A 22,819-nucleotide genomic window follows, 5' to 3' on the forward strand; every position below is an offset into this window, starting at 1 on the left:
CTGACTGTGCTCAGTCATTTTTACAGACTGTCACTAATAACAAGAACCTTAAGCCTCGTACACACAATCGGATTGTTAGCCAACAAAACCATGGAATTTTGTCCGAAGGGCGTTGGCCCAAACTTGTCTTGCATACACACGGTCACACAATTGTTGGCCAACAAACATGAACATAGTGACGTACTACGTTGTTTTTCAGCTCTTTAGCACCACCCTTTGGGCTACTTCTGCTAATTTCATATTAGTAGAAGTTTGGTGAGTGTTTATTCGCGCTTTTCATTTCGCACTTTTCAGTCCATTTCTGAACAGCCGTTCAAATGTCAACCAGCCATGCTGCGGAATCAGAGGAGATAATGTGTTATTTATTATTGGCCTTGGAGTTATTGCTTTGACATTATTTTTTGGTAATAATGATTTGATTTGGTATATTTTCTATATTTAGGATGCATAGAATGCACTTTTTGGTTAAGTTCTATTGGCAGATAGCATGTCTAATTTTATTTGTTTTCTTTTTTTAATGCACAATAAAAAAAATGTGGAGAATAATACTTGGCTGTGTGTTTTACTTCAAATGACAGTTTGGGAGTAGGCAGTTACATTTAAAAAAAATACAATGTAAAATTGACGAGGAACACCAACATAGTTGTATCTTTGATTTTAAAAACTACGGGATAATGGTGTTGTGGTAACTTGTCCAAAGAAAAAAGAAAAAGCATAATAAAATTATTTTTGATATCACTAGAAAAAAAAAGCCTTTGAAAATGTGTTTTCAATAACTCCATCAGTATCACCAGCAAAGCAGCTTCATTATTATCCCATTAAAGAAGAAGAGAATTGTGTGCTGCATTTCGAGATTTCATAATTTGCCACGTTACAAATGTTAATTCTCCATTACGAACGCTAGTTTACAAGACCGACCGCTTCCAAGTCGTCCTTGTTTCCGAGCATGCGTGTTTGTACTTTGGACTTTTGTCCGACGGACTTGTGTACACACGCTCGGAAAATCCAACAACACACATTTGTTTGCGGAAAATTTTAAAACATGCTAGTCAACATTTGTCCGCGGAAAATCCGACAAAAATTGTCCGATGGAGCATACACATGGTCGGATTTACTGTCAACAACCTGTCATCGAACATTTCCCGTCGGAAAGTGCGATCGTGTGCAGGGGCGTAACTAGAAATCACAGGGCCCCATAGCAAAATGTTGTATGGGCCCCCCCCAACCCCACAAAAAAAAAAAAAAATGAACTAATGCCATTGAACAACAGATTACCACACCCATGTAGCACAGTACCCAGGCAGCTTATATTAATTTCGAACAACAAAGTATGCAGTATACTGTATGCAGTAGAGCTGGGCGATTTTCTCAAAAAAAAAATGTGCGATTTAAAAAAAAAAAAAACTCAACTCACGATTCGAATCGAGTTTTTTTTTTTTTTTTTTTTGATAGACACCGCGGCAGTCCTGAGGAGCTGCGGGCAGGAGTTTTTAGACGAGGCCGCGGCTTCGTCCTAGTACGCGGCGTCCATCCTCGCGGACTAGGACGAAGCAGCGGCCCTGCCTAAAAACTCCTGCCCGCAGCTCCTCAGGACTGCCGCGGTGTCAGCGCCGGTCCTGGTGAAAATTAAAAAAATCTAAAAAAATCGATTTGCTGAATCGATTTGAATCTCAACTCGATTCAAGATTCAAATCGATTTTTCCCCAGCCCTAGTATGCAGCCCCTGAAAGACAAACATGCATACCCTCATCAGTACAGACACCCCCTACCTCAGTGCAGACCCCCCAGCAGTACAGACACCCCTCAGTGCAGGACCCAATCCCCCCAGCAGTACAGACATTCCCCCAGTGCAGACCACCCCCCCAGTACAGACACCCCCAAGTGCAGACCCCCCCAGCATTACAGACACCCCTTTCAGTGCAGACCCCCCAGCAGTGCAGACCCCCCTCAGTAGTACAGACCCCCCAAGCAGTGCAGACACCCCTCAGTGCAGACCCCCCTCAGTGCAGACCCCCCCATCAGTACAGACACCGCCCCAGTGCAGACCCCCCCAGCATTACAGACCCCCCCTCAGTGCAGACCCCCATCAGTAGACACCCCTCCAGCATTACAGACTCCCCTCAGTGCAGACCCCCATCAGTACAGACACCCCCCCTAGTGCAGACTCCCCAGCATTACAGACCCCCCTCAGTGCAGACACCCCCCACTACAGTGCAGACCCCCCCCAGCAGTACAGACACCCCCCTCGGTGCAGGACCCGCCCAGCAGTATAGACACCCCCCCTCAGTGCAGGACCCCCCCAGCAGTACAGACACCCCCCCTCATGTAGGACCCCCCAGCAGTACAGACACCCCCCCTCAATGCAGGATCCCCCCCAGCAGTACAGACACCCCCCCTCAGTGCAGGACCCCCCAGCAGTACAGACACCCCCTCAGTGCAGGACCCCCCCCAGCAGTACAGACACCCCCCCTCAGTGCAGGACCCCCCCCAGCAGTACAGACACCCCCCAGTGCAGGACCCCCCCAGCAGTACAGACACCCCCCCAGTGCAGGACCCCCCCAGCAGTACAGACACCCCCCCTCAGTGCAGGACCCCCCCAGCAGTACAGACGCCCCCCTAGTGCAGGACCCCCCAGCAGTACAGACACCCCCCAGTACAGACACCCCCCAGCATTGCAGATACCCCCCTTCTTACATACCTCAGAACAGCGCTGACAGTCTCGAGGCTCGAGCGCAAGCTCCTCCTCCTCCTCCTCTGTGGATGTAAACAGAGAGGAGGGGAGGTGGCTTTGGTCCGCGCCGCTGAGGGACAGCAAGCGGTGTGGCTGCCGCTACCTAAGAGTGTCACCCCTCTGGCGGGTGTCACCCGGTGCAGCCCGCACCCGCCTACCAACGCCAGTCATCGGGCCCCAACTCGGCTGCGGGCCCCATAGCGACCGCGTGTGTCTCTATGGCGGTAGTTCCACCACTGATCGTGTGTATGAGGCTATACACAATACTAATAGTAAAAGGGACACACAAAAGTGCATAACATAGCACTGTAGATCATAAAGGCATTTAATCTGAACAATATAACACTATGATTTGCTCTTTGGTAATTTAGAACCTTTCAGTAGTAAAGAGAAATACAAAGTAGACAATATGACCTAAGTTCAGTTACACCTTGATTCTGTCACAGTAACCTATGTAAACAGGTTGGCAGAAGGGTATGGAACTGACACTCTACTTCCTATGTCAGGTTCACTCCCTTCTGTTTCCTCAACCCACATGCCACTACATCAACACAACATGTCAACAATATTCAAACTATTGTGTTTAAACTGGCTGGCTCCTTTAAATATAGTTCCATAAACTGTAAGAGCAGGCCCTTTGTGTTAAAAAACAACTAGTCACTTTAAGCAAATGAGGAGAGGATACAAAGGGTTTGAATATTACTCCTTGAAATCTGGCAAATCTTCAGCTAGCTTTGAAGTATTATGAATAGGGTGATCCTTGATGGTATGGTAGAACAAATTTAGTTGATTTGTGGTTTATCCTTGTTTTACTTCGAACTCTTCCTATCTGACTTAATATTATTGTTTCCAACAAGATTGCAGATGGTAGAAACGTGAACAAGGCACAGATGTCTGCATACCAGGAGGTTCGCCTGAGTAAGTGATGTCTATGCAGTGTCTTAATAAACTAAATGGGTAAATGCCCGCTCACCACCAGCGTCACAGAGATTGCTGGTAACGGTGCTGATGATAAGGATGACTCCTTCAGGAACTCCCTCTGGATCCTGGCTCTGAGAAATGGCGTGCCTGCTGTAATTGAAACCTTAGTACTCCAAACTACACATCCCACGATGCTTTGCTCTGTTTTAAGGTTGTTGAGTCCATGGAATATTTTATATTTTGCCACAAGTTGCGGGAAAATTACAAACTTTTTTTTTTTTGCACAAACTTGTCATTAAATGATATATTGCTCAAACATACCATGGGCATATGTGAAATTACACCCCAAAATACATTCTGCTGCTTCTCCTGTGTACGGGGATACCACATGTGTGAGACTTTTTGGGAGCCTAGCCGTGTACAGGACCCCGAAACCAATCACCGCCTTCAGGCTTTCTAAGGGAGTAAAATGGTGATTTCATTCCTCACTATCTATCACAGTTTCGGAGGCCATGAAATGTCAAGATAGCACAACCCCCCCCCCCAAATGACCCCATTTTGGAAAGAAGACACTTCAAGCTATTTGTTGAGAGGCATGTTGAGTCCATGGAATATTTTATATTTTGCAATATAAATTTCAGGAAAATTTTATTTTTTATTTTTTTTACACAAAGTTGTCACTAAATGATATATTGTTCAAACCTTGCATGGTTATATGTGGAATTACACCCCAAAATTAATTCTGCTACTTCTCCTGAGTATGGGGATACCATATGTGTGGGACTTTTTAGCAGTCTAACCACGTACAGGACCAATGACCCCATTTTGAAAAGTAGACACCCCAAGCTATTTGATGAGAGGCATGTTGAGTATTTTGCAGATCTCGATTTTTGTCACAAAGTTTTGAAAATTGAAAGAAGAAAAACAAAATTTTTTCTTTTCTTTCTTCATTTTCAAAAACAAATGAGAGCTGCAAAATACTCACCATGCCTCTTAGCAAATACCTTGGAGTGTCTACTTTCCAAAATGGGGCCATTTGGGGGGGTTTGTGATATCTGGACATTTCAGGGTCTCCGTAACTGTGATAGGTATTGAGGAGTAAAATCACAGTTTTATGCCTCTAGAAATCCTGAAGGCGGTACTTGGTTTTTGGGGTCCTATACGCGGCTAGGCTCCCAAAAAGTCTCATACATGTGGTATCCCCATACTCAGGAGAATCAGCAGAATGTATTTTGGGGTGTAATTTCACATATGCCCATGGTATGTTTGAGCAATATATCATTTAGTGACAAGTTTGTGTAAAGAAAAAAAGAAAAAAAGAAACATTTTTAATCCCAAAACTTGTGGCAAAATATAACCTATTCCATGGACACAACATGCCTCTCAGCAAATAGCTTGAAGTGTTTACTTTCCAAAATGGGGTCATTTGGGGGGTTTTGTGCTATCTTGACATTTCATGGCCTCAGAAACTGTGAAAGGTAATGAGGAAGTGAAATCACCATTTTATGCCCTTAGAAAGCCTGAAGGCGGTGATTGGATTTCGGGGTCCTGTATACGGCTAGGCTCCCAAAAAGTCTCACACATGTGGTATCCCTGTACTCAGGAGAAGCACCAGAATGTATTTTGGGGTGTAATTCCACATATGCCCATGGCATATTTGAGCAATATATCATTTAGTGGGCTCAACATGCAAATAGCTTGGGGTGTCTAGTTTCCAAAAAGGGGTCATTTGGGGGGGTTTTGAACTGTCCTGGCATTTTATGCACAACATTAGATGTCACACATCACCCACTCTTCCAACCACTTGAAGACAATGCCCTTTCTGACACTTTTTGTTTACATGAAAAAAAATATTTTTTTTGCTAGAAAATTACTTTGAACCCCCAAATATTATATATTTTTTTAAAATTAAAGGCCCTACATATTAAAATGGTGGGTGTTGCATTTTTTTTTTCTCACAGTATTTGCGCAGCGATTTTTCAAACGCGTTTTTTTTGGGGAAAAAAAGTAATTTTAATGCACTAAAACATACTATATTGCCCAAATGTTTGATGAAATAAAAAAGATGATCTTATGCCAAGTACATGGATACCAAACATGACATGCTTTAAAATTGCGCACAAACGTGCAGCGACGACAAACTACATACATTTTTACAGTTCATTGTCATTGAAATGCATGAACCGCTAGATCTGCTCGTATCAAGTCCTGGTCATGGAGGCAGAGAACACAGGCATATGGTGAACTGGGTCAGTGGACCAATATGATCGCAACTCACTTTTTTAAGTTATCCCATGAGGAGGAATAGGCCCAGGAAGGTCTTAAATTTGGAGGCTGTAATAGGTCTCCAATCTCTGGGAGGGGGCAAATGGGGTTTAGTGGCGATGAATTGATCAGCATACAAATTGCTTTGGTCCTGGATAGATCTATAGAGATTTTCCATGAAAAACAGTGAATAAAAATCAAGTGACGTAAAATCAACTGTTTTCCGGGTTGGCCAGTGAATGGGGGAAGTACGGGTGCTGCAGAAGTGGTGGGCCCCCAATTCGGATTAGCAAATGCAGCAGGAAGGGCACTATGGCCTCAACGGACCTGTCTTTGTCTTCTTAGTGGCTACGGGATACTAGTTGTGCTAGCCACCTCACCAGCTTGAACTGCACTTATGGGACTCACCACATTGCCAAGTTTTACTGCAGTGCTCAATCTACCACCAGGATGTACTAGGCCTCTGGTGCTTGCCAGTTCACCAGAAGGATGAACGGCATTAGTATTGGCTCTCTGCTCCACAGGAGAGTCCTGCGGTTCTTGCACCTCAACAACAGCAGAAGAACGAGGTCAGGTACGCATGACCTTGGCAGGGACCACTACTCCGTCATCAGAGCTATCTGTCAGGGTGCCGCTGCTGTCTACAGGTTTGTATTCTGAGCCTGTATCTGACAGATGGGTGAGTTTCTGTTCACTCTCATCTGTCATGCTCAGAAACGTGTAGGCCTCTTCACTAGTGTACCTTCAATTGGACATTTTGGCCTCTAAATTTACTGGTACAACTAGTGAGACTCACAGGAAAAAAGAGCACCTGAGTGTCAGTGACTGCTTCAAACGCTACCTAAAAAACTGTTAGCATTCGCAGGGATCAGGCCTGACTCTGCGAATGCTGCAGTTATGTGTTTAGTGTTTTGTAAGTGACAGTGATCGATTGATACTGCATTTGGATGGGCTGGGCTTGGCTGGGCTGGGTGGAGGGGCTAAATGCAGGTGCTAGCGGGTATCTGGACTGATCCTGCTAATGCTGCGGTTTTGGGAAACCTAAACTATTTGGGGACGCTAACATAGTTCTGATCAGATCAAAGATATTGATCCATTCAGACACTATACTACTAAGGGAGGTGTATGGTGTGTGTGTGGGTGTTAGCGCGACGCAGACCCTGATGTTCAGACACTATACTACTAAGAGAGGTGTATGGTGTGTGTGTGGGTGTTAGCGCGACGCAGACCCTGATGCTAAAACCTAACTGAAATCACCCATCGGGTGATCAGGGGGTTAAACCATTAATTAGGTAATGTGCGGCAGTTGCCCTGACGCGATAATTAAAAAAACTAACTAACCAGCATCACCCGTGACGCTAATACGGTGATCACTGGTGACAGGGGGTGATCAAGGGGTTAAACCTTTATTAGGGGGGTATAGGGGGGTCCCTAGACCTATCTGGGCCTACTACTAAGTACCCTAACACTGATAAGTGTCACAAATGACACCAGTACAGTGATCAAAGAAAAATGAACACTGCACTGGGTGACACAGTGACAGGGAATGAGGGGGTTAACTGGGGGGGCAATCGAGGGGTGATCGGGGGGTGAAAATGTGTGCCTATGTGTACTGTGTCAGTGTAGTGTTGGTGCAACTCACATTTGGATGTCCTTTCTCCTCTGTCTGGAACGGAAAAGAATTCCAGAGCGGGAGATGACATCACTTCCCCTGCCTGTGTTTACACTCAGAGGCAGGGAAAGCATTTCATTCATCAGAACCGATCAGCAGGTCCAGGCCAGAAATCATTGGCCTGGGCCTGGAGACTGATCGTTTCTTAAACGAATCTCATCGTCGCGGCCGCCGTAAGGTAACATTGTTTCACCCACCCGTACTATTCTGCCGCAGTAAAACCAGTGTACATTGCCAGACTGGCATGGGTGCGCAAAAGGGCTACCCGTACGTCCCTTCATAATCCCGGGATAGCGGCAAGCGCAAGCTACCGGCTCCCGCGGACTCGATGTTCGCCAGTTGCCCACGATCGTGACAAGGAGTGGCAGAACGGGGAAGTGCCCATGTAAATAAGGCATTTCCCTGTTCTATCATTGGGAGCAGTGATCTCTGTCATGTCCTAGGTAGCCCACCCCCCTAGTCCCCTAGTGTTTAACCCCTTTCCTGTCAGTGACATTTACACAGTAATCAGTGGCTATTTTTAGCTCTGATCGCTGTATAAATGTCAATGGTCCTAAAATAGTGTCAAAAGTGTCCGATCTGTCTGTCGCAATGTCACAGTCCTGATAAAAATTGTGGATCACAGCCATTACTAATAAAAAAAATTAGAATAAAAATGTCATAAATCTATCCCCTGTTTTGTAGGCACTATAACTTTTGGGCAAACCAATCAATATACACTTATTGCGATTTTGTTTACCAAAAATATGTAGAAGAATACATATCGACCTAAACTGAGAAAGAAATTGTTTTTTTTTTTTTTATTATTTATTATAGTAAAAAGTAAAAAATATTGCTTTTGTTTTCAAAATTGTCGCTCTTCTTTTGTTTATAGCGCAAACAATAAAAACCGCAGAGGTGATCAAAGAAAGCTCTATTTGTGGGGAAAAAAGGACGTCAATTTTGTTTGGGTACAACGTCGCGCGACCGGCAATTGTCAGTTAAAGCGACACAGTGCCGAATCGCAAAAATTACTCTGGTCATTAAGGGGGTAAAATGTATCGGGGCTGAAGTGGTTAAGTAAAAACATAACATGAAGTGGAACCCCATATATGGAACCACTAAAAAGAAAACAAAAAATGGACTAAGCTGGGAAGAGAAAAGGGGAGAATAGAAAAACAAGGCAGGGGAGATAAATAGAGAAGAAAAATGATATATTCCGTAATTGAGGGGGGGTAGAGAGATGGGATATGTTAGGAGGGAGGGTAGAGGGAGGGAAGCTGTTCTGTGGAAGTAAAACCCTATCCCTCCGCTGCAAGGACCAAGCCATAGTCCTCAGAACAGGTATATAAGGTATATAAGGATCTCTGCCACATCGAGCCACATCGACAGTGTAGGGGGAGGACTCTTGCTTCCACAATGCTAATATACAGGGCTTTGCCGCATTCAAGAGATGGATCAAAATGGAGTGTTTATATTTTTTTTCTCCTTGGCTTTTCAATGAAAGCTGCAAGATGCATTTTGATTCTGTTTTTTATCACTGGTCATGTCCCTTTTGGGATTTTTGGGCGTGAAGTAATACTAAAATGGGTGATTACACTGTTCCACTGTCCTTTTAGATTAAAGAATGTTTGTCATATCCATAAAATGTTTACTTTTATTATATATCAATGGGGTTGATTTACTAAAACTGGAGAGTGCAAAATTCGGTGCAGCTCTGCATAGAAACCAACCAGCTTGTTCGATTGAACTGTGACAAAAAAAAAAATCCTGGAAGCTGATTGATTTCTGTGCAGAGCTGTACCAACATTTTGCATTCTCCAGTTTTAGTAAATCAACTCCAATGCTAGGAATAAGAGCCAATACAAGCTTATATTTGTAAAAACCAAGTCTACAAGGACACCTAAATTAGAAAGGGCACCTCCAAAAAAAAATGTTATTGTAACAAACTGACATTCTACGTCTACCTAAAATCCCCTCCAGCTGTAAACCTGCTACTCAACAGAATATTAATGTCAAACTAAAGTGATACGATTAATGCAAAAACCACATGCAATAACAAAACAATAAAAGTGTGTAACTAAATGCACCTCATGGGCAATTTGGGTGCTTTCCACTCCACCATGGTCCAGTTGGAATCAGACCTTTTCAGTTGTAAGCTTAGCTCATCTTTCACTTTCTTTGCCAAAAAATGATGACTTCTGATCACTTTTATTGGCTGGAACAGCATTTATTCAAGTCAGCTCTGGGGCTGAAGTATTGCTAAATTAACCTTTCACCCCTAAATATACAGCTGCATATTCCCTGCTGTACAGTAGCACGTCTCAGTTCTCTTTACAAGAAAAAGAACCTGGTACCTTTTTACATATAGTTTCTGTTTCTGGCATGCTGTCAGACTTCAAAGGCTTCTGCTCATTGCCAGTAGGCACAAATAACATAAGTAAAGATGTTAAAGAAGTTTTCAAAGCACACTTTCAATAGATTTTACCTTGGGGTTTTATGTCGAAATCAATATTATGAGAGTTTTCTTTGCCGCTTGTTTTGTAATATAAAGATTTACCACCACTAACTCAACCACTATCTGACAAAATGTCGTTTTTATATAGCTTACTTATTGCTCTGTTTATTCTTCTATTTCTGCAATGGCATATTCATGATTTCTGTGATTGTATCCATCCACCTTATTACGGCTCATGCTTTTCTTCTTTTCCCTCCGACTCATTCTTACTTACTGGTGGTGATTATCATAAGCTGACTTCCTTTTCATTATGTTTTGTCTTTCTTGAAAGCAAGTTGGTTTACAGATAACAGTTTCGATATATGCTACCTGTAAAGAAATGTGACCTACATGTGAAGAAATTTCCTGACACGTCATGTTGTTGAACACATTTGTGTCTTTTAACCACTTCAGCTCTGGAAGGTTTACCCCCTCTTCATGACCAGGCCATTTTTTGCGATAGGGCACTGCGTTATTTTAACTGACAATTGGGGGGTCGTGCGATGCTGTATCTAAACAAAATTCATCTCCTTTTTTTTCCCACAAATAGAGCTTTCTTTTGGTGGTATTTGATCACCTCTATGCTATTTATTTTTTGCGCTATAAACAAAAAAAAAGGCCGACAATATTTTTTACTTTCTGCTTTAAAACATATCCAATAAAAAATGTAAAAAAATCAAATGTTTTCATCAATTTAGGCCAATATGAATTTCGCTACATATTTTTGGTAATAAAAATCTTAATGAGGCTGGGTTCACACTAGAGCGAATTGGATGCATGCATCCAATTCGCATGTTAGGAGATTATGACTGGCTCTCAATGGAGCATCTCCGGAGCAGCTCCGGTGTAAATTTCACAGGATTCCTGTGCATCTTCTGGTCCAAATTCAGCCCAAAATTCGGACTGAAATCGGACCTGAACAGGGACACATCGGACCCCTGCTGTGAGCCGCTCCGTGCTGTGCTGTGAACCCAGCCTAAGTGTATATTAATTGGTTTGCGCAAAAGTTATAGAGTCTACAAACTATGAGATTTTTTTGTTTATTTATTTATTTATTTACTAGTAATGGTGGTGATCAGCAAATTTTTGCGGGACTGCGATATTGCGGCAGACAGTCGGGACGCTAACTGACACTTTTGACACTTTTTGGGGACCAGTGACACTAATACAGTGATCAGTGCTAAAAAAATATGCACCGTCACTGTACTAATGACACTGGCTGGGAAGGGGTTAACATCAGGGGTGATCCAAGGGTTAAATGTGTGCCTGTCATGTGCTTTACTACTGTGGGTGAGGTGTTTGTACTAAGAGAAGGCATTGATCGGTGCCTCTGCTTAGCAGACAGAATGGTGATCTGCCCTGTTTACATAGGCAGACCGCCGTTCTATCAGTGTACAGAAGCATCAGCAGGTGCCTGCGGATATCGAGTCCGCCATACCTGCCAATCAGCTCCTGCTGTGTCTCATCACAGCAGGAGCAGGCTGCCTTGCCACCGTATATATACAGTATACAGTCAGCAAGCGGCTAAAGCGAACTAAGTGTTTTTTAAATCGGAAGCTAACAATAATTCAAAACCATAGGGGATTTTTTAAAAAGCAGTCAATGTGGCTTTCAACAAACATTCAATGGTTGTGAATCAATCACTGTCATTTATTATGCATGCATCGGAAAGATTCAACTGCAGTGAATATTTGGTGAATGTCAAATTCACTACTTTATAAATAAGGCCCTATGTGGATTTTCTATGACCTATTGGATTCAGCTCCTCTGGCTGCACATTCCAGATATTGTATGCTTTCCACACCTCCCCCTTGGTATGTTATTATGCTCCTACATTGAGTCAGGGAGCAAAGCCCTCCATTGCACAGAACAATATGGTCCTTCCCGATCTTGCCCCATGTTTGTTCTTCTCATTTGGTACACAGCTGCATTTTATTAAAACAAGTAACAAGTGGCTCACAAAAGACCAGACAACAGAGAGGATTAGGGAGGGATAGGTACAGAGAATTTATTGAGAGGAAATGAATATGTTGCTTCATACAGATGGTATCACCGCCTTCACTGCCTCACTCTAATGCAAAGGGAGAGACCAGGCAAGATGACATATAAATATTATTAAATATGGATAATGCAAAAGGTAACACAGATTAACAAGTATACATGTGTACACAATTTTCATTTGCATTTTTGCAGTGTTTGCATTTAATAAAGTATACACCTTTAGTTCTACTTTAAGTGTATTGTGAATGTGTTACTGAGTCAATTTACTTACCTATCTTACCTACCTGTCACACCCCCAGTTAGGTAGACCGAGGGGAGTTAAAGGCATTATAAACCTTCCTACCTGCGGCTTGTGTATTTCCCCTGCATGAGATGTGCATTGATCATGACGTTTCATGGTGTCATTTGTCTCTCTATACATATCATTTATAGTAGAGTAAATTTTCACATTCCGTTGTCAAAAATTTCTGTTTGTGTTTAAACCTGAGGCATGCTTCATGGGGCTGTACAGGTTAACGCCTAACCTGTGTCTGTCATCTAAGAACTAAAACTTCCACTGAAGAAACTACTCCACCACAATCACTGGATCCCTCAGTCTACTGCTCTTTGGATGAGAGATAATTAATTACGTTGTAGATCGTTTATAAGCTCTGGAGTTGCACTGCTTTGTTGTATTTGTACAAGTACTTATTAAAGACAGTACTTATTAAAGACAGATTTGTAAAAAAGGTGGCGAAACAAGTACTTAATTACACCATTGCTTTTATTGCTCTCATTTTACAGTATCTCACAAAAGTGAGTACACCCCTCACATTTTTGTAAATATTTTATTATATCTTTTCATGTGACAACATTGAAGAAGTGACACTTTGCTGCAATGTAAAGTAGAGAGTGTACAGCTTGTTTAACAGTGTAAATTTGCTGTCCCCTCAAAATAACTCAACACAGCCATTAATGTCTAAACTGCTGGCAACAAAAGTGAGTACACCCCTAAGTGAAAATGTCCAAATTGGGCCCAAAGTGCAAATATTTTGTGTGGCCACCATTATTTTCCAGCGCTGCTTTAACCCTCTTGGGTAAGGAGTTCACCAGAGCTTCACAGGTTGCCACTGGAGTCCTCTTCCACTCCTCCATGACAACATCACGGAGCTGGTGGATATTAGAGACCTTGCGCTCCTCCACCTTCCATTTGATGATGCCCCACAGATGCTTAATAGGGTTTAGGTCTGGAGACATGCTTGGCCAGTCCATCACCTTTACCCTCAGCTTCTTTAGCAAGGCAGTGGTCATCTTGGAGGTGTGTTTGGGGTCGTTATCATGTTGGATTACTGCCCTGCGGACAAGTCTCCAAAGGAAGGGGATCATGCTCTGTATGTCACAGTACATGTTGGCATTCATGGTTCCCTCAGTGAACTGTAGCTCCCCAGTTCCGACAGAACTCATGCAGCCCCAGACAGATAGCACTCATGCAGCCCCAGACCATGACACTCCCACCACCATGCTTGACTATAGGCAAGACACACTTGTCTTTGTACTGCAAACCTGGTTGCCGCCACACACACTTGACGCCATCTATGGTATGGTCTGAGCACTGACAGGCTGACCCTCCACCCCTTCAACCTCTGCAGCAATGCTAGCAGCACTCAGACATCTATTTCCAAAAGACAACCTTTGGATATGACGCTGAGAACATGCACTCAACGTCTTTGGTCGACCATAGTGAGGCCTGTTCTAAGTGGAACCTGTCCTGTTAAACTGCTCTACGGTTTTGGCCACACTGCTGCAGCGCAGTTTCAGGGTCTTGGCAATCTTCTTATAACCTAGGTCATCTTTATGTAGAGCAACAATTCTTTTTTTCAGATCCTCAGAGAGTTCTTTGCCATGAGGTGCCATGTTGAACTTCCAGTGACAAGTATGAGAGAGTGAGAGCGATAACACCAAATTTAACACACCTGCTACCCATTCACACATGAGACCTTGTAACACTAACGGGTCACATGACATGGAGGGAAAACAGCAAATTGGGCCCAATTTGGGGACATTTTCACTTGGGGGTCTACTCACTTTTGTTGCCAGCAGTTTAGAAATTAATGGCTGTGTGTTGAGTTATTTTGAGGGGGCAGCAAATTTACACTGTTATACAAGCTGTACACTCACTACTTTACATTGTAGCAAAGTATCATTTCTTCAGTGTTGTCACATGACAAGCTATAATAAAATATTTACAAAAATGTGAGGGGTGTACTCACTTTTGTGAGACTCTGGAGATAAAACAAAGGCGCCACTCTAAGTGCAGTAAATCACATAATCTTTAATAAAAGCTGAAAACACGGTCTTCACAAAGGTACACTGGTAACAGGCATTAAGGCATGAACTGCCGGGTATCAACGAATCCATAGTGCTGGAGCCCCCGAACACAGCCACCATCCAGCACTATGGATTTGTTTCACTTCAATGATACCCAGCAGTTCATGCCCTAATGCCTGTTACCAGTGTACCTTTGTGAGTACCGTGTTTTCAGCTTTTATTAAAGATTATGTGATTTACTGTACTTGGAGTGGCGTCTTTGTTTTATCATCAGAGTTTCCAGAAGATTGATTCTAATCTTTCAACGGGGCTACCTTCCAAAGCTGCTATCCTTTTTTATAATCTATATGGACTTTATATAAGGCATTGTTTCATCATTGTTTTATTATATTCCATTATTTCAGTTGCCACCCTGTGTCTCAGTTTCTCACTATGAGCATATTAGATTGGTGGTCACATTGTGTTGGTTCTAGCACTCACCTCATCCCTGTATATGTCACTTTTGTGAGATACTGTATATGCTAACCCAAAAATCCGTTATTCTATTTTTGTATCTCTTCAGATAAAAAGTAGGAAAGTTCTGGTGCCAGCAGATAGTAAACAGTGCACTTCGAGGGGCAGGACCTGGGAGAACTGAGTTGTCACAGTATGTGAACCAGTAATTATAGGCTTCCAGAACAATAAACTAAGAAAAAAATATGTACAGAATAAAGTACTTATATACAGCATATCATGCTAATGGTATTTTCGGGAGAAAAAGCTCAAAGGTGTCCAATGTATAAAAATTCTTGTACACGGATCAGTTGCTAATGATATGGTATTTTTGAAACAAAATAATTAGCATATTGTAGTGATGTTGATGGCTGATGACAGCTGATGAAGTGGTACAACCTCAAAATGTATTCCAAAGTGTGCATCTGACGTTTCCAGAGGAGGTGGAATATCTGACAGCATCTGGGAGACAGGGGTCACTAACAGTACTCCAACGTATCCTAGACAAACAAGATCCCCTGCTTTGAAGCTTCTCATTCCAACCAGATATGAGGTCATCACATTCTGACCAAACTTCCATAGATGTGGACTCCAGCAGTCAGATAAGCCATTGCAGCTATTTTAATTACAGTCTACATTATGCCAATGTGCGGTGTAATTTGTTTTATTTTCCTCCGCCCTGTTTTCTCAGTGCCTGAGCCCCGGCTTTGAACTCAGTTATGCCTGGCTACCACATCAGCCACACTACCCCTGGCTTACTCATTGATGTTGTCTTTAGTTATTAACCATGTTTTTGCCAGCAGATTCTCTTGTCCCTATATTGGGAGCTTCCAACCTCCCTCAAATTGACCAGCAGTCTTCGGCTGGTCCTGATACTAAGCCACATGTTTATGCATGGGTTTAACTAGAGAACACTCAGCAGATGGATCTCCCAACAGACATCTCACAAACCACCTATGAGCACTATTAGAAAATCTGCATTGAATACTTTTCCAAATCAAACATTTATATATTCATACATTTCTGTATAAGCACATGTATGTATTCATTTTCTTAAAAATCTCAAATTAAAAAAAGAGATAACTGGTCATATATAAGAAACATCAATGTTATATATTTGTTATCTAAGAAACTGTGGTGTCTTAGAATGACCATTCTCCTTTGCCTTTCAGCTTATATTAGAGTGTTAGAAATACTCATTACTCAAATGCTAATGTTACCCAAGAGTGTCGTCTGCTCATACAGTGTAAAAAACAGCTTATTAGCAGTCCATAAAGCACAAGTCACAAAATGACTTTAGAATGTAAATATACATCAGCATATAATAAAAAAGTTGTTATAGTGTTATAGGGGGCTATTGGGAAATGTAAATATATTAATAAATCCAATAAAACCCTTCCTGAGCTACAGAACACAAAGTAATAATTACGATGTATGAGGCATCTTGATAAAAGAAAAGATTCTTCACATAATGACGGAACGTAGGTTATTAGTTAATTGTCAAACAATATTAAAGTAATTATTTCCACCATGTTGGCAACTTTCCAGAAGTCAGACTAAATATTTTTGCATAGAAAAATCTGCTACATAAAAATCTAGTTATAACCGTCCAAAGTAAAAACAAAACTAGCATACACCTATACAAAAAAGAATGGCGCAATAGGTAGTAAAATCTGGCATACTACTGACAGAGATTACCATACTCCATTGCTCTTTGCACCTAACACCAACAGGCAATAAAGAGTAATGCCCCGTACACACGGTCGGATTTTCCGATGGACAATGTCCGATCAGAGCGTGTTGTCGGAAATTCCGACCTTGTGTGGGCGCCATCGGACATTTTCCATCGGATTTTCCGACACACAAAGTTGGACAGCAGGAGATAAAATTTTCCGACAACAAAATCCGATCGCGTCAATTCCGACCGTGTGTGGCTTGTTCCGACGCACAAAGTGCCACGCATGCTCAGAAGAAATTCCGACACGGGACAGCTCGTTCTGGTAAACGTAGCGTTCGGAATGGATACAGCACTTTCGTCACGCTGCAATGTTCAAAATGGTTTAATACAGCGCACTCTCTTCTTCTTTATAATGTGACAAGAATTAAGTAGTTTTGCTGCTCATATTCACACACACTTCTCACAAACTTATTTCGTTACTATTTATCGGGATTCCCTCAATATATTTTGATTTCTCACATCTGACAACAACATTTTTTTTTTTTTTTTTTTTGGACTTTAATGTAGATTCTTTTTTTGTGTTTCTCTTTTTTATTTTTTTTTTTTTTTTTGGTGATTTTGATTTGTATTCCCGAAAATGTTTGTGTGTGTTTTTGGTGACAAGTTCCCACAACACCACTAATATGTTGTTCTATTTAATCTGTAGGAGATTGTTTGGTGTTGTTGTCCCTTGTTAATTTCACATTGTACTTTAGAAATGTACCTGAATCGTCACCAACAAACAGAAAGGACCGGAACACAGCATGTAATGCATAGGTGGAGGGAGTACATGACTGTGGCAGCAGTGGAGTTAACACAGAGGGGGAGTGTATATTAGTTAACCGAGGGGGAGGCACTAGGAGGGTCTTTATAAGTTTATCCCGCCCTGGGGGGAGTAACAGTTTTCCTGAAGAAAGTTCCCTGAAGAGCAGCATGGCTGACCTGGAGCGCCTGATGGAGCAGATGAGAGTAGAAGCAATGGTGAGAGGGGCAGCCTGGCTCCAGGACACCTTAGAGGAAGCAGTGAGGGGAACAGAGCCTGCATCTAGCAGGGGGGTAACGAGCGACACTAGGACTCGGCGGTTGCGGCCCCCAGAGGAGTTTTTTCCCCTGAACAGCGGCAGCCTGGGACTCACTCCGGTCCCTCAGCGGGCCCGCCGCCAAATAGAGTGGCAAGCGAACGGTAGGGACGGGGGAGAACCGAAGGTGGACCGAATGGCGGTCAGGGGGATGTAGCGGGAGCGGCGCAGCGGCCTAGCACAGCCAGAGTGGAGAGAAGCGTTAGCCCCGCCCCCAGAGTCAGGGAGTCGGATGTGCGCAGCGGTGCACGAGGAGAGATCCCTGGGCCTTCTGGTTCCACGGCAGGGGGTCGCAGTAGAAGCGAGAGAGGACGGCCGGGTAGAGCAGCGATAGTACCTGACGGCAGGACTGTGGTTCCCAACACCGGTCCGGGCAAGGTACAGCAAAAAACGACAGGCAGATGGGATACGGGGAGGCGGGGGTGTACGGCCGCGGTTTCCACGGCAACCTTGGTGTCCAGGCCGGGTGGGCATTCATCGGCTGAGGAGGAAGAAGGAGAGTGCATTGGGGAGGATGAGCGGTCCGGGTCAGAGGAAGAGGCGGCCCCCCCCCCCCCTCCAGGAGGACAACAGCGGTGGAGAACAGAAGTCCGGCTGATGAGGCTACGCCTGTGCAGCCTGGTGAGTCTAATGTCATGATTTCTGTTGCAGGTCTGCCGAGTAGTGGGGGGCTGGGGGTTGCAGGTGTGAGTGAAGCTGGCAGAGTGAATGACACAAACGGGGGGCCTCTGGCTTAGGGGGTTTTCTTGGCAGGCATAAATGAGCTCTTACAGCGTTTTGAAGCGGCAGAAAAGGGTCGCACGGGCCCGGCGGCGGCATGGGTTCCGACGGGGGTTGCAGGTGGAGCAGAAAAAAGTGGAGGGCCGGTGGTGCAGGCCGCAGTCGCATTGCCCAGCCCAGCGGTGACAGGGAGTGGGGGCCGCGGAAGGGACGGAAAAATCAGCGGAGGCAGCTGGCAGGCAGGACATAACAAGGTTGGCTGACGCGGCAAAAGGCGAGGTCTATGTTTGCTATGAGGGACCGTTAGGGTCGCACTTAAAACAAGTAGTGCGTGAAAAACTGTGGAAAGGTGAGTATGTGGAAATTTTTTCACTGCTACCATTGAAAAAATTTAATCTTGATAGAGTTAAGCCGCATGGCTCTAAGAAGGAGGATGAGGAGAAGAGGAGATATCGTTTGATCCCTAGAACGTTTGCTAACTGGTTGCAAGCGTTTGCGATTATGGCAAGTGTGATAGGGGAAAAACAACCCGAGCATTGTTCGGCACTGTTTTGTTATCAAGATGCTATTTGGTGAGGCGTACAGAGTTTATGGGGGAACAGCATGGTTGAGGTATGACGAACAATTCTGACAACGGAGGGTGGTCAGGCCGGCTCTGCGTTGGGATCACAAGGACATCAGCCTCTGGATGAAATTGATGACGACGGTGAGGGCCCCCAATCAGTTTTTTCAGGGGGGGGGCGGTGGACCTTCGTCCCAGGGACATTCGGTCGGAAATAGAAAAGGGGTCTGTTGGCTATACAACACCGGGACATGCAGGTTGGAGTCGCATGTAAGGATAAACACGAGTGTTCAGGGCGGGGGGATCTCACCCCGGGTCCAGAGGTTCCAAGCAGGGAAAATGCACGTACAGGAGAGACTGCAAACAAAAGGGAGGACCCCAGTGAAGGTGGAAAGGATGCGACCGTTTCTAGGTAGGTATCCGGACAGGGCAGCAGCTCAATTGTTGGAGGTAGGTTTTTTCGGTTGGCTTTAAGATCCCATGCGAGTTGACGGTAATTCCACCGGTTCCACGCAATTTGCGGTCAGCAATGCAACATCCGGATGTGTTTTGGAGAAGCTAAGGAAGGAAGTTGCATTGGGGCGGATGGGTGGCCCATTTCCAGCGGCGCCGTTTGACGATCTGGTGGTCTCGCCGCTGGGAGTGGTACCAAAAAAAAAAAAAAAAAAAAAAAAGGAACCAGGTAAATTTAGGCTAATTCATCACCTATCTTTCCCAAAAAGGGGGGTCAGTGAACGATGCTATAGATCAGGGGGCGTGCTCCGTGACCTATACTTCATTCGACGCGGCAGTGGGATGGGTCCGTCGTTACGGTTAGGGGGCCCTGATGGCGAAAGCGGATGTGGAATCTGCTTTCAGACTACTGCCGGTGCACCAGGATAGTTTTAGGCTACTAGGTTGTCATTGGAACAATGAATTCTACGTGGACAATTGCTTACCCATGGGCTGCTCAATATCGTGCGCAATATTTGAACACTTTAGCTCCTTCGTGGAATGGGTTGTGCGGGATGTGTCGGGGGTGAATTCTGTTATTCAACACCCAGACGATTTTTCTTTGTATAGGTCCGGCGGCCTCCAGGATTTGTGTGGTGCTGTTAGCCACGCTGGAGCACATCGCAGATAGATTTGGCATTCCATTGGCTGCTGATAAGACGGAGGGACCGTGAACGGTCATCCAGTTTTTTGGGCATTGTCATAGATTCGGACGCAATGGAATGGAGGCTGCCGGATGATAAGCGGGAAGATCTGAAGAGAGAAATTGCAGGGCTTTTGGGTTTAAAGAAAGTGCAGTTAAGGACACTACAGTCAGTATTGGGCAAGCTGAATTTTGCACGCCGCATATTACCGATGGGGAGGGTGTTTAGTCGCAGGCTTGCGTCTAGCACGAGTGGAATAGAATCACCGTGACATTTCGTGCGATTAAGAGAAACGCACAGGGCAGATTTGAGAGTGTGGTATATGTTTTGGAAGCTTTTAACGGTAGGGCACTGTGGATATCTGGTCCAGTCAGCAACTTTGACCTGGAACTATTCACGGATGCCGCAGGTTCCACAGGTTTTGGGGCATTTTTTTCAGGGACAATGGAGTGCAGGACCATGGCTCCAAGCATGGGTGGAGGCAGGATTCACGAAGAATCTGGTGCTGCTGGAGTTGTTTCCGGTAGTGCTGGCAGTGGAGCTGTGGGGAACATCATTCAGGGATCTGAAGGTGCGATTCCATGGGGACAATTTGGGGGTGGTGCAAGTTATCAATGGGATTACATCATCCATGCCAGTGATCAGGTTATTGCAACACTTAGTATTGCGCTGTCTGCAGTTGAATGTTTTCATTCATGCGGTACACTTACCAGGGGTGGAAAATGTGATAGCTGATGCGTTGTATCACTTTCAGTGGGACAGGTTTCGGGAGTTGGCGCCGGAGGCGGAGCAGCAAGGAGTACCTTGTTCCGAATGGCTGTGGGGGATAACATTGGCCTCATCGCGGGATGGATAAGGAAGTCGGTGAGTGGGTCTACATGGGCAGCGTACTCTAAAGACTGGTGCAAGTTTACCCAGTGAAGGGATCACAATTATGCCCGGTAGAAGCAGTTCGGGAATTTTTTAAAAGTTCGTTCAGAACGACCGGGCCCCTTTTTTGGTACATTTAAGTGGTGAATTTTTATCTAGATTTCAATTTGCGGCAGTCTTTACAAAATGCATACGGGGTTTGGGCCTGGATGAGAATGATTTCTCGTCCTATTCGTTTAGGATAGGAGCAGCTACGGAAGCAGTCAGAAACGGTATGCATGCACCGTTATGGGATCTCTGTTATGGGATCACTGTTATGGTATCTCTGTTATTGTATCTCTGTTATGGGATCACTGTTCTGGGATCTCTGTTATGGGATCACTGTTTTGGGATCTCTGTTATGGGATCACTGTTTTGGGATCTCTGTTATGGGATCACTGTTATGGGATCTCTGTTATGGGATCACTGTTCTGGGATCTCTGTTATGGGATCACTGTTTTGGGATCTCTGTTGTTATGGGATCTCTGTTATGGGATCTCTGTTATGGGATCTCTGTTATGGGATCTCGGTTATGGGATCACTGTTATGGGGATGTGGTAAAGAAGGTGGAATATAGGAGTTTTTTATTGTTCGGTTGTTTTTCTTTTCTTCTGTTTCAGATTCGTTGCTGAGGATGGTCTGGATCATGGGCCATTCTTACGTGTCCTGGGGGGCACGGAGAGGTGATGCACGTTTTTGAGGGTAGGCAATTGGGTTTCAGCAAACGGGAGGCATGTATCAAGTGGTTGGGGTTCCCCGGCATGTTGTGGGGAAGGTTGGTTGCTGAGGTTCATCGGTATGCACAACGAGATAGGCCGCCGGACGTATTAGTTATTCATTTAGGCGGCAATGACTTGTGCGTTAGGGCCATGGTAGACATTAAACGGGACATAAAGTAGGACGTTTGGCAGTTGAAGGAAGCTTTTCCTCAGATGGTGATTGTCTGGTCCGACATGGTGGCGCAGACATCATGGAGGATGGCTAGGTCGGTAGAAGGTGTGAACAGGGCACGGAGAAAAATAAACAGAGAAGTGAGCAAGTTTGTGATTAATAATGGTGGTTTAACGGTGAGACACCTTGAACTTGAGTTTGAAACCTGGAGGTATTTAAGGTCTGATGGGGTTCACTTGAACGAAGTGGGTATAGACTTGTGGGCCTTAGGTTTACAAGATGGCATACAGCGAGCACTTCGGGTGTGGAGGGGCACACAAGAATAAGGTTTTATTCTCGTGTGCTGTGGCGGGCGTTGGTCTGGGCAAGAGAAAAAAGATGGCAAAAAGTAAGAGTTTTTTTGGGAGCCAGCGTTGATATGGCTCATGATGGTGGTTCCCGGTTAATGGAGGTTAACCGGGAAGTGATAAAGGGGCTCTGCGGTCATTGGTAGTCTCTGAGCCAGCTTGTCGGCTTGAGGCCTATGTGACAAATTTGATGGGACCGCAGGGTAAGTTTTTGTTATTGGACACTGATGATTATGAAGATATTGCTCAGACCAACGCTTGAGAAATTAGACAGGTTGTTTAACAGATGTTGTTGTTTTGCTGTTTTATGTTGGATATGTTTTATATCCATAGTGTTGATATTCTAAGGTATATTTGTTTAAATAAAATAGGCTGCTACGGCCTTTTATACTCCAATATCGGTGTGGTCTGAATTATTGGGGTAAGGGTTTTTAGTGGTGGCAGAAGGGCATGTTAATTACATCTGTTATCCTACAGTCAAGAAAGGACCGGAACACAGCATGTAATGCATAGGTGGAGGGAGTACATGACTGTGGCAGCAGTGGAGTTAACACAGAGGGGGAGTGTATATTAGTTAACCGAGGGGGAGGCAC

The sequence above is a fragment of the Aquarana catesbeiana genome, linkage group LG05, assembly GCF_042186555.1.
Source record: "Aquarana catesbeiana isolate 2022-GZ linkage group LG05, ASM4218655v1, whole genome shotgun sequence".
NCBI classification, from domain to species: Eukaryota; Metazoa; Chordata; class Amphibia; order Anura; family Ranidae; genus Aquarana; species Aquarana catesbeiana.